Source organism: Lissotriton helveticus, chromosome 7, assembly GCF_964261635.1.
Source record: "Lissotriton helveticus chromosome 7, aLisHel1.1, whole genome shotgun sequence".
NCBI classification, from domain to species: Eukaryota; Metazoa; Chordata; class Amphibia; order Caudata; family Salamandridae; genus Lissotriton; species Lissotriton helveticus.
Genome location: NC_136068.1, coordinates 1,262,550,114 through 1,262,562,303, shown reverse-complemented (window position 1 = coordinate 1,262,562,303; position 12,190 = coordinate 1,262,550,114). Strand labels below are relative to the sequence as shown.

The 12,190-nt window shown below is 49.7% G+C and overlaps 1 protein-coding gene across 3 annotated transcripts in view; it reads left to right on the top strand.

The window, feature by feature from the left end:
- The window catches only part of MYCBPAP (MYCBP associated protein), a 1,019,029-nt gene that overhangs the window by 125,090 nt on the left and 881,749 nt on the right, over window positions 1-12,190 (top strand). The window lies entirely within an intron of this gene.

Genomic DNA, 12,190 nt, shown 5'->3' with positions numbered 1-12,190 from the left:
ACAGCAGGTCTTGGAGGTTGGACAGCACAAAAAAAGTGAACATTTTTGCGGGACTTTGGAAATTTGAGGTGCTCTTTCTTTGGATCCGCTGTGGAGATCTCTTTGACTTTTACATTTACATGCACAAAGCGGCAGGCACCGCGCGGTGCCTGCCGCTTTGTGCATGTAAATGCTGGGGGGTACCATATGTACCCCCCATGTGCACCCCCCGACACCCTGGGGGCCTGCAACGGGCCCCCAAACACCAAAGACCACATGCTTTTCCACGGCGGAAAAGCCGCCGTGGAAAATCATGTTTCAATGCACATCGTAATTTGGCTGACGATGTCTTGCAGACACCGCCACCAAATAGCCCTCCACACCCCACGGATCAGCGGCGAACGGACCTGTCGTCCGCCGCTGGTCCCACCGCAATCCCACCGCCATCCTAATCTGGCGGTGGGTGTTTTCTGTGGCCGCGGCGGTGAATCCGCATCCTCCAGGCCGGCGGTGGCTTCCGCCGGTCCGGAGGATGCGGATTCACCGCCATCCTAATCGGCCCCTATATGCGAGAAGTCTGTCCCTGTACTGTTTTTCTGTCGCGCATGCCTCATCTGTGTGAGTTTAGATGAACTGCCGATAGTCATGAGGATCCTTTGTTATGCTGAGAGATCCCCTCAGCTGCTCAATGATCTGTTTTTCACAGTGAAAGTGGTATGGGCATGGTAGTCAGTTCCTCTTTGAAAAGCATAGTCATTTTACCCTGTTTAGTATTTCAGACTCGTTCACACCGTTTGGCTTTTCATCTTGTATTGTGAGAGCCAGTGATGAACTATCACCAGACTTAGTTATAAGATCATCAACCTGGGGAAGTCAATGATCCGCCAAATATCTCTCACTCCTTAACGCCTTCCACGCTCATGACGAGCTCAGCTCGTCATGAGTTACGCCTGTCGTACGCTCATGACGAGCTGAGCTCGTCCTGTAACGCGGTTTTTCGCAAATGTTAGCGCGCATGGGGTTAAAGAAAGACAATTATGTACAATTATGCGGATGGCTCCACGATCCTCTTTCGGCGGGAAGATTTTATAGCCTCCCAAGGAAAACTTTCAAACTACTTTGCTGTACGTTTTGGAGTGAATGGCCAATAACCAACTGAAACTTAAAGCTGACAAGACCGAAATGGTAATTGTATGCAATAAAGACAGCTTATGAAAGCCAATTATATTGGCCTCCTGAGTTGCCACAGGGTCATAATAAGTTACTGTAATGACAGCTTCTCTTCCTGTTAGTAACTCCTCATTAACTTCATAGGTTTTGTCACATGCGTTTTCACCAACAAATTCTATTTTGCACCAGGCTAAAATCCTGTGAGTCATCATTGATGGCGACCTGACTTTAAAACCCCAAATGGGTACGGTGATCTCTTCTTGCATGTTAACATTGACATTGCTGTCAGGGCCGGCTCTAGGGCGGTGCGACCGCACAGGGCGCTGACTTTGGGTGGGGTGATGAATTTGGAAGTATTGTGTGATTTTAAAAGCACCTGCTGCCGCATTCTTGGCCTCCAGAAATTTATAGGCAACAACATAAATGTCAAGATAACTCCGTGATTAATCTTCTTAGAGAGAGAGAGGAGGTTTATCTAGTGGAAGTTTTGACTCATCAAAGGGTAGTGTAGAGGGTTAATATGCCTGCTGCAAAGAACGAGTATCATTCAGATCACAAAGTGCATTTAAAACAAATAGGTCAGTGGGTTACTGTTTTTTTGGAGAGATCCTTTTGTGATTGGCGGTTTATAAATTATAATCCTAACATAGAACAGTGAGTTATTAACTGGCGTCAAAGAGCTGCATAAAAACTGCAAGGCATAGATTAGAGCATTGTGATTTTACCTCGTCTTTCAATATCCTAATGTTGGAAAAAGGCTTCATTTGGATAGAAATCAATCCTGATTATTAAAAATAACCAGAAACCATGGTGTTAAGTTTTAAATTCAGAGTTTGTGCTTCTCCAGGCCAAGCACTATTCGGGGGCTCCAACAAACAATGTCGCACAGGGCGCCATCAGCGCTAAAGCCGGCCCAGTAGTGTGCCTCCCGGGTGAAGCATTACAAACACTCATTCTAGCAGCAATACGTTTTAGCGATACAAAAACTATGCAAATTACTTCTCCTTGGGATTCTCAAAAAAGTTGATCTATAGAACACAAGTGGTTCGGAATCAAGCAACTAGGTCGCTCGATGAGTCATATACCTCACCTATACTCGGGCCATCATTGATTGTATGTCCAATATAGAATTACATTTAAGATCTGCTGCGTTACCATCAAAACTTTAGCAGAAGAGGGTCCTCAAGTTGTAAAGAAAAGATTAATAAAGTACCTTTCAATACAGGAACTTCGCTCTTCATCTGCGTTTCTGCTGGCTGTCCCTAGATTCAAGAAAGTGGGATTGGGTGGCCGCAGTTTTTCCTATATGGCTCCATTTATCTGGAATTCTCTCCCTCTCTCTCTAGGGTTGCAGACTTACAGGTAGATGCATCAAGCATTTTTGCGAGCACAAACGGTGCGAATCGCAAAATTCGGCCGTTTGCGCCCGCAAAAATGGCATTTGAGATGCATCAAGGGTTCATGCACTCGCAATTTAAGAATTCGCAAATAATTGCGAGTTCTCAAATTGCGATTGCATTTAAGGAATCTCAATTTGCGATTCCTTAAATGCAATGCATGAACCATTCCAAAATTGCAAATTCGCAATCTGGTGTCGCTATTTACCGCAAAGTCAAACTACGTGGTAAATAGCAAAAACTTAGAAATATGCACTTTAGTGCATTTTTCTAAGTTGTATATTGCACACACACATGTTCTTGGGACATGTGTGTGCGCAACACCAGTGAACATTACCATTTCAGGGGTGCACCAGGGTGTCCTTTGGACACCCTGGCACCCTTGAAATTGCGCCACATTTGCGATTCGCTAATTGCGAATCGCAATGAGTGCACTCCAGCTTGAGCTGATAGGCAAACTTTCCACTCACTTGCGGGGCCACCTATTGGACCCCATTTTTGCCAACTGGGAACAGGTGGAGGCTGCAACCCCCTTACCCATTCCCTGGTCGGACCACTACCTGGTGCCCTTCTCGATCTACACCCCGGGAATTAGAGTACCGGAACAGGTAGTATTACATCATCCTAGACGGAGATGGGCCAACTTCTCCCAAGTCAGGTTTAATGAGGCACCTATTGCGGGGGGTGACCCGGGGGGTGAGGATGTGGAGAAAGCTAACAATAACTTGAACCAGCGCATCATGAATGCCCTAGACCAGGTTGCCCCGCTCGCCCTGATTAAAACGGAGGGACGTGCCCTGAAAACGGCATCGTGGTATACAGAAGAGGTGCGAATGGCCAAGAGCACATGTAAACGCGCAGAAAGGCAGTGGAGATCAGACTATGCCGCTCAAACTAGGATGGACTATGTTGTAAGCAGGCGCAACTACCATAGACTAATTAGAAAGGCTAAAAAGATGTATTTTGACACCAGGATCAAGGAAGCAGAAAATTCCTCGAAGGAATTGTTTTTAATTTACAAATCTCTCTCGGTCGGGAAACCTGTAGCAGTCCCAGAAGAATTCTGTACGGTGGATAGCTGTAACCAAGTAGCAGAGTTTTTTGCTAATAAAGTGGCAACGATTTACTCGGCCTTTCCTAGTCAAGCCACCATAGAATCCGAGACTGTAGCAGAATGTGGGGTAAGGGGAGGGCACCAGAGGCTAACTACATTTGTCACACCGCCTACTGAAAAACTCATTCAGATCTGTGGTTCGATAAGATCAGGCTCCCCAAGAGATCCCACTACTCCTAGGCGCCTGTTGGGCAGTCTGCATATTCTGGAGCCACATATCCGCCATCTCCTGAACATCTCTTTTGAGACCCATACTGTCCCTGAGGCCTGGAAGCGGGCGGTAGTCCTTCCTCTGCAAAAGAAGCCCAATATCAGCTATGATAGGCTGGACAATCTTCGCCCTATTTCTCTTTTGCCATATATGGCAAAGGTTGCTGAAAAAATTGCTAACCTCCAGCTGATGGGCTTTGTAGAGGAAGCCTCCCTTCTCCATGACTCTCAGTTCGGCTTCCGCCCACGGCATTCGACGGAGTCAGCGCTGCTAATGGCAGTAGAGTCCTTACGGCAGGGAGTGGATGAAGGACAAACCATGGCTCTGATCCTTTTGGACCTAAGCGCAGCATTCGACACTGTAGCTCATTCCACCTTGCTACAGTGTCTGAACGATGGAGGAGTCTCAGGGGCTGCGCTTGGGTGGATTCGGTCCTTCCTGACAGGCGATGCTCTCAGGTCCGCCAGGGAGAGTGTTACTCTAGAGAGATTGGGTTGGGCCAGGGCGTGCCGCAGGGCTCGTCCCTGAGCCCGACTCTGTTTAATCTGTATGTCTCCCCGCTGGCGGCCATAGTTGAAAGCTATGGACTTCGTCTGGTGTCCTACGCCGAAGACACGCAGCTGGTCGTCTCCCTCTCACACGCACCTGGTCTGATGGCGGACAATTTCAGAGTGTGCATGCAAGAACTGGCAACCTGGATGTCCGCCAACTGCCTGAAACTTAATGGCAGCAAGACCGAGGTGCTTGTGGTGGGGGGATGCCCATCTGTATGGACGTCGGGTTGGTGGCCGCCCTGCCTAGGAGAGACACCTATTCCCTGTCAGGAAGTAAGGAATCTTGGGGTGTGGTTGGACGTTGACCTGGCCTTTGGCCCCCAGATTAGCCGAGTGGTGGGGGTTTGCTTCGGAGTCCTAAGAACTCTACGAAAGGTCCTGGACTTCCTGCCCATTTCTGCTCGTCGGACGCTGGTGCATGCCTTAGTCACCTCATGCCTGGATTACGGCAATTTGCTGTATCTGGGGGCCACGGGAAAGGTTCTCAAGCGCCTCCAAGTGCTGCAAAATGCCGCCGCTCGCCGTATTCTGAGGCTTCCAAGAAGATCTGCCTCGAAGGCAGCGCTCCAGGCCTTGCACTGGCTTCCTGTTAGGAGCAGGGTGGAATTCAGGGCCCTTGCCACGTGTCACCGCATTCTGGGTGGCAAAGCCCCTGCCCCGCTACAGAGTCTGGTCACCAGGTATGAGCCCACAAGGACTCTGCGCTCCTCCTGCACAGGTCTCCTGAAAATTCCAAAAATCAAGAAAGCGCGTATGGGGGGAAGGTCGTTTAGGTACCTGGTAGCGAAACAGTGGAATGACCTTCCGGCAGAGTTACGTTTGGAGGCCTCAGAACCCATGTTTAGGAAAAAACTTAAGACTCATTTATTCAGACGGTAGACGGTTGTGCTGGCTGCTTGTACTGCTTACCCCACTTTTCATAGCGCTGGGACACGCCTGTAGGCGTAAACCAGGCGCTTTACAAATCTCCCTAATAATAATAATAATAATAATAAATAAGGAATGACTCCCCATTCATTCCTACGGGCCTTTAGGCCCATAGGAATGAATGGGAAAGCCATTCCTTATTTGCGATTCGCAAGGAATCAGTAGGAATCGCAAATAACATTGTGATTCCTACATGCATCCCGTTTTGCGAGTCCTTAATAGCGAATCCTTAAAATTCGCTATTAAGGACTCGCAAAACATAACTTTAATGCATCTGGGGGTAAGTATGTGTACTTTTAACAAAGAACTAAAAACATGGTTTTCCAAACAAGCCTATTCCGGTTGTTAGCTGTCGGTTTGTCTGCTTAGTTGTCAAAAACTCATCCCATAGTGCCAAAATACCGTTGGCGATCGTGCACTCAATAAATAAGAATTCGCATAATATAACAAAGAACAGAATTCTTTGGTTATTCGCCAGTATCTCAGTGCATAAACCCTCGGGTAACAAGCCAAACATACACAAGCGGATGAAACACAGGAAAAAAGAGAAATTTCAGAAAACATACAAACTTTGGGAAGTGAAAAGAGACAGAATACAAAACAAAGTGAAAAGTGCTTGACAAGTAGAACAAGAGAATATGCGTAAATAATGAAGAGAGAGCAATTAAGTGAAACAAGGGAAATATCAAAGCAGAGAATGTGGTGACCAAGAAAACTGCAGGAAAAAGCACACTTTCTTTAGTTCTATGGGTATTCTGCAGATCATAAGCTGCAACCCTGGTCTGCAAATAAAAGAGCCTTTTAACATCCAGAAAACTCAGTGAGTAAATGCACCTACTGCAGAGATACGTTTGTGTGTGACATTTTGGTCACAGGCTCCAATCACAGTGAAATTGGTTAGCTGATTAATTCATTCTTCTGCAAACGTGTTTGTTACCTGAATGTCCGGACTCTAGTCCTAGTGATACAATTCCCTCGAAGTAACTCTGACAGTGTGAAACTTGACAGGGCAGGACATCTGTGACCAATATGTGAACATTGCAAGGTTCTTTTAAATAGGATTACCTGTAGGTGAAAGTCCAATAAAATAATCACGTATTGTTTTGGTACTTTCAGCCACACTGCTGTTCCTGACTCTGCCCCCAGACCCTCTGACCCCTCCCCCACTGATTGTTTTTGCACTCAGGATCTCAGTTCTTATACTTCTTCATACACATCTCCCACTGCCCAACAGCAATAACAGAGTTGTCAATGGATCTTGAGTAGCTGTATAAATTTTTTAAAAAGTATTCTTTTCAGAAGTCGATTGACTGAAAGGTGTAGATGTGGGCAAGCCTAGAACGACTTAAAATTTGCTCGGGCTGAATGTCTGGCTCTGATCTAGTCCATGGGGATGGGAGACAGGAGTCAACTATCCCAGACTCTACCTTTTACTCTGCCTATTGTAATTTCATGGTTTAAATCGCTTTATTAGATATTCCGTGAATGATAACATTACACCCACCTACAACCACTGGCCGGCGGGGAACCTGGCAGTCAATATCAAAATGTATTCATGCGAATACAAACAAAAACAAAGGAGAGAGTCAAAGAAGAGTAGAATAAATCGGAGATGAGAATAAAGTTATAGGAAAGAGAAGAGACCAGAAACCACCCACAGCTCAAGATATGATCTGGTAGGGATCTAAGGCTGAGTTTCCTTCGAAGTGAGTTGCAGGGGGAGTCGTGGGGAATCGCAGAACCCTGAAGTATCGTTGGCAAGTAAGCGCGATGAATGCGGAGGATAGGTATGCCAAAGTGGACCCCCAGGTCTTATCAAACTTAGGCAATGTGTGGTTGATCCCCCTCCGTGATCCTTTCCATCCCGACCACCTCCCACAATCTATGCTGCCAATCTAGTTTTGTTGGTCTCGAATTTTGTAACATGCACACGGGCCTCGGGCTGCATAAACCGCTAGGTACTGCCAGTGTGCCTCCTTGGGGATCCCATAATGGGTCACCAACTGGGGGAAGTCCATAAGGTCGCCAATACGTTTACAGTTTGCTTCTTGCCATTTCAGGTAGGCGTTCCCTATAAGGGCCAGCGGTAAGTCTGGGTTCCCAATGAAAGAGGTCCGGGGTGATCTGACTGTAGACAGCTGATATTTCTCCTGGACCTTGTCCCATACCTTCATGTTAGCGAGCAGGACCGGGGAACGGAACATGCCTTGTGGGCGGTGTCCCCTGGGGAGCCAGGGTACCTTCCAGATGTGAATCCCAACCATGCCCCTGTCCATGAAGCACCAGTGCTCTTCCGACTCTAGTTGGTACCATTCCACAATCCAGCGCAGTTGCAACGCCTCATAGTAGCGGCCAAGATGGGGGACCCTAAGGCCTCCGCACTCCTGATGCAAGTAAGTGGGGTGTCGTGCCATGCGCGGTTTCTTCTCCCCCCCCCCCCATGAAGCCATTGATTAGTGGCTGCATTTGGGCCAGTATCGTGGGCAGCGGACATAAGGGGAGCGCCTGCATTATGTAAAGCAGACGTGGCAAAATCGTCATTTTAACTGCAGCTTTCTTACCCAACCAGTAGAGGACATGTTTCTTCCAGTTGTTTATTTCTTGACAAACCGTGGGCAGCATTTGAGTAATTCACCTGGACCGTCTTTGCGGTAGTCAAAAAAAAAAACAGGTACATGATATCGCTGACAGCCCAAGAGAATGGGAAGAACTGCGACAATTGGAGTCAGTCCACCTCTGGGATTGTGAGACTCAGCGTCTGAGTTTTCTGCAGATTAATTTTGAAACCCGACGCCACGCTAAAGGCGGCAACCTCCGCCAACAAGGGGGGGAGAGAGAGCAATGGACGAAGCAAGGAAAGGAGCACGTCATCTGCATATAATGAAATCTTATGCTTCCTATCGCCCATCTGGATCCCGTTGGCCGTGTGGAGTTGGCGGACCCGTTCAGAAAACGGCTCCATGTACAGCGCGCCGCGCCCAATGTGGAAGGACCTGGAGACCACCCCGTTGACCCGAATGCGGCCCCTGGTAAACACAGCTCACCAATTTCCGAAATCGCTCCCCAAGTCCAAATCGGCAGAGATCCTGTTGCAGTGAACCCTGTCAAATGCCTTTTCGGCATCCACCGACAGGAGTATCACCGGGGTCTGGGTGCGCTGCATCTTATCCAAGAGATGGCACGGTCGTCGAGTCCCGTTGCCACAATTGCGATCTGAGATCAAACCCGACTTATGCGGGTCCACCAGACCTTGCATGTGTGGGGCAAGTCGGGATGCTAAAATACTTGTAAAAATCTTTAAGTCCACGTTAAGCAGGGAAATGGGGAGGTAAGAGGCGCACTCTCGAGTGTCCTTCCCATGCTTGGGAATGACCACTACCTCTGCCATGGACATCGATGGGGCGAATTTCCCAGTGGCGCTGAAAGTGTTGAACAGACACGCCAGGAAGGGAGCGAGGTCCAACGCAAAAACTTTATAAAAATCAACCAGGAAGCTATCCTTGCCTGGAGCCTTGCCAGCCGACCGCCTCTGAATAGCCCGCAAAACTTCCTCAGGGCAGATATCCGCCTCCAGGGTGGTTGCAATGGAGTCCAGCAGCAGAGCCACTGGCGCCGCTTGCGCGTATTCCTCGATTGCTATAGGATCCAGGCTTTCAGCTGAGTATAGCGCCTTATAGAAAGCCTCAAATTCGGACGCAATTTCCCCATCCACCCGCAGGCTCTCACCGCATTTGTAAGTTCCGCGACCCGACGTGTCGCCGCCTCCACCCAAAGACCATATCCCAGAACTCTCCCAGCCTTGTCCCCTCCCCTCGTAGCGATGCTGCCTGGTGCGGAGCAAAGCATATTCGGCGTGATCGAGATCTAGCGGTCGTAGTTGCTTCTTGGCTTGCGTGAGTAGTCTCTGTGTTTGAACCGCCCCCATACGGCGGTGAACCCCATCCAGCTCCCGGATTCGTGCCTCCATTTCCTCTCTTTTTAGCTTTACAGTCTTTATTGAGGTTTGCCACGATGGCAATACAGTGCCCACAAAGGACAGCCTTCAAGGCGTCCCAGAGCTTGTCAACCCCAACCGAGCCCACGTCGTTCAATTATCCCAGGTAGGTTTTGCTAGTACCCCTTAACTCGGTTATATAACATCGTATGTAAGCAAAGTGTGATTTAAGCGCCACAAATGCTGCCTCTGGGAGCGGCTCGGGAGGGTCAGCGTTAGACAACCGGGGAGTGATATGTGAGTGCCACCACCCCAATAGAGATGTCGTCAGTGGACGCCATGACCCTGGGCGAGGTCCAAAAGAGAATGATGCAGGCCTACGTTTGATGGGCCAAGGAGAAGAAGGTGAACCCCTGCACGGACGGGAAGCTGTGGCGGCAGGCGGCCGTAATGCCAACTTCCCTCAGTCTCTTTATTGTTGTGTCGGAGATCAACCCCGTATGTCCCACCCTAAGTGTCAACCTGTTCAGCTCAGCAGCCGGAACCAAATTGAAGTCACCCTCGATTACCAAGTCTTCATCAGAAGACTCCAGAAGTAAGTTTAACGTATCGTGCAAGAAAGCCTCCTAGTGCTTATTGGGGCTATAGACCGAGGCTATCCTATGTACTCGCTCTCCCATTAATACCCGCAGGGCCAGCAGGGGCCCAGTGACTTTCGCGAAGTTCTCCACTACAGTCCCCTGGAAATGCGTAGCCAGGAGGATTGCACCCCAGCCTTCTTCCCCCGGCCCAGATCAAAAATATTGTCTATCGAACCATTTGAATATCGGAGCCTCCTCCAGTACGTTCGCATTAGGTTGGTCTCCTGTAGGAGGCAAATATTGCACTTAGCATCTCTTAACAAGGCAAGAAGCGCACGCCTCTTCGCCAGTGATTTAAGGCCCGCACATTGTAGCTCATGATTACTACTTTAAGGCGAGTCATGGGCCACCATGAAAAGGCACCTCAGCTCACCTACCCAGCCTATCGCAATGAAGAACTAAGTGTGACAGAGTACCCACTCTCCCCCCCCCGCACTCCACCACTGGGCAACCATCCAAGTCCTCCCGCCACCCCACGCAGCGCTGCGCTGTGTCTTCAAGCCTGATGGGGCAGGCCCTCTGCATACATATGGGGGTAGATCTGGGCATCTGGCAAAACAACTAGCGCACCTAGGGTGTGAAAACGCCAGGAAGACGCACAAGTAGCGCACCCCCACTGAGTCCAGACGCTCCAACCTCCCTCCCAGGTTGTCCCGTCCCCCCGAACTCACCCGCCACCCCTGGCCACCAATGTCGAAGGTGTGCACCCTACCTGACCATGGGCGAGCTGCAGATCTCTCGTGGGTGGAGAAGGAAGAAAAGAATAGAAAGAAAGGAGAAAAAGGCAGGGAGAAAAAGTGAAAATCACACAAAAAATCTATGACGTTTTCCAACAAGAAAGAAAATGCACCAACGTGCAAGGGTCCATGTGTCTGGCGGTTGGTCATCACCATCCGGAGTCCGATATCTCAAACCTCTGGTCTCGGACCCATCGTGGTATCATCAGAACGCGGGATGTCAGTCACCAGGGGCAATCGATGGCTTCAGTCTCCAGAGATCTCCCGGCTCTGCAACTGACTGAGCAAGGTCTTCCGTTCCTGCTGATGCTCCTCCTCCGACGGCTTCATCTGAGTGCCCCTCCTAGGGCCTTGTCTCCTGCCCACTCTCAGGTGCTTCCCCAGTTGAGGGACCTCCCTCCACCACGTCAGGAGCCTCCGCCCCTGTCAGAGCACCACCAAGTATGGCATTCGCTTCCTGTAAGCTCCGCACCCCATGGGTTTCATTATTCCAGACAAAGGACAGGCGGAATGGGTGCCCCCACCAGTACCAAATTCCCTGTTTGCGGAGGAGCGATGTGACTGGTCGCAGTTCCCTACGCCGTTGCAGGGTGAGGGGTGAGAGATCCTGGAAGACTCCAACCTGAAGGCCCTCGAATTCCACCATCGATCGGTCCCCTGTGGCGGCCATGATAATCTCCTTCTGCCAGTAAGAATGTAGGCAAGTCAAGATGTCCTGTGGCTGGCCCAGGCCCAAGGTGGGTCGTCCAGCCTGATGTGTTCGATCTAACGTGACCTCCTTGTCTCGCAACTCCAGGGCCATATGTTTAAAGAGGTGAAGGACCCATTCTTCCAGCTTGCCACTGTCTGCCAGAAGTGGCACGCCCTTAATAAGTATACAAGAGCACCTTAAACTGTTTTCAAGGTCTTCCAGCTTGAGGTGCAGCTCTTCATTCTGCTTGCGGAGGTCGATAAGTTACCGGGCCTGGGTGGTAAGCTCTACCTCTTGTCCGTCCCCATTGCGTTAAAGGGTGTCCACTCTGTCCCCCCCTTCGTTGAGCTCCATCCGGTGCTGCTTGACATCGGAGGCCATTTTTTGAAGCAGGCTTGCAAAGTTTTCCCGGAGAGAGCTGAAGAGCTGGTCCATTAACTCCTTTGTGACTTGCTCAGCAACAGGGTCTGCGTCCTAATACATCCCTGTTTCGCCAGAATTTTTCCTGCCGTTTTCTGGAGCAGGTCTTTAATGGATTGATCCTTGTTCACGGCGTCTTACCTGGCACGTGGGGTGGTCATGGTCACAGCCGGCAGGGCCCCGGACTTCTCGCACCCAGGTTGGGGGACAGGGACTCAGTCAATCAACAACAGCGGCAGGAGGTCCGAGCACAGACAGGAACAAGGCCTCCACACATGGGGCGTTCAGTCTCAAGTGTAGCCTCACACTGCTGAGGGTTGTTGAATAGGCCCCTGTCGTATTGTTGTTGTCACACACTCAGGGCCCCGCAATCATCGGTAAACAGCAACTCCACTAAGCGCGTGACAATGCCTGT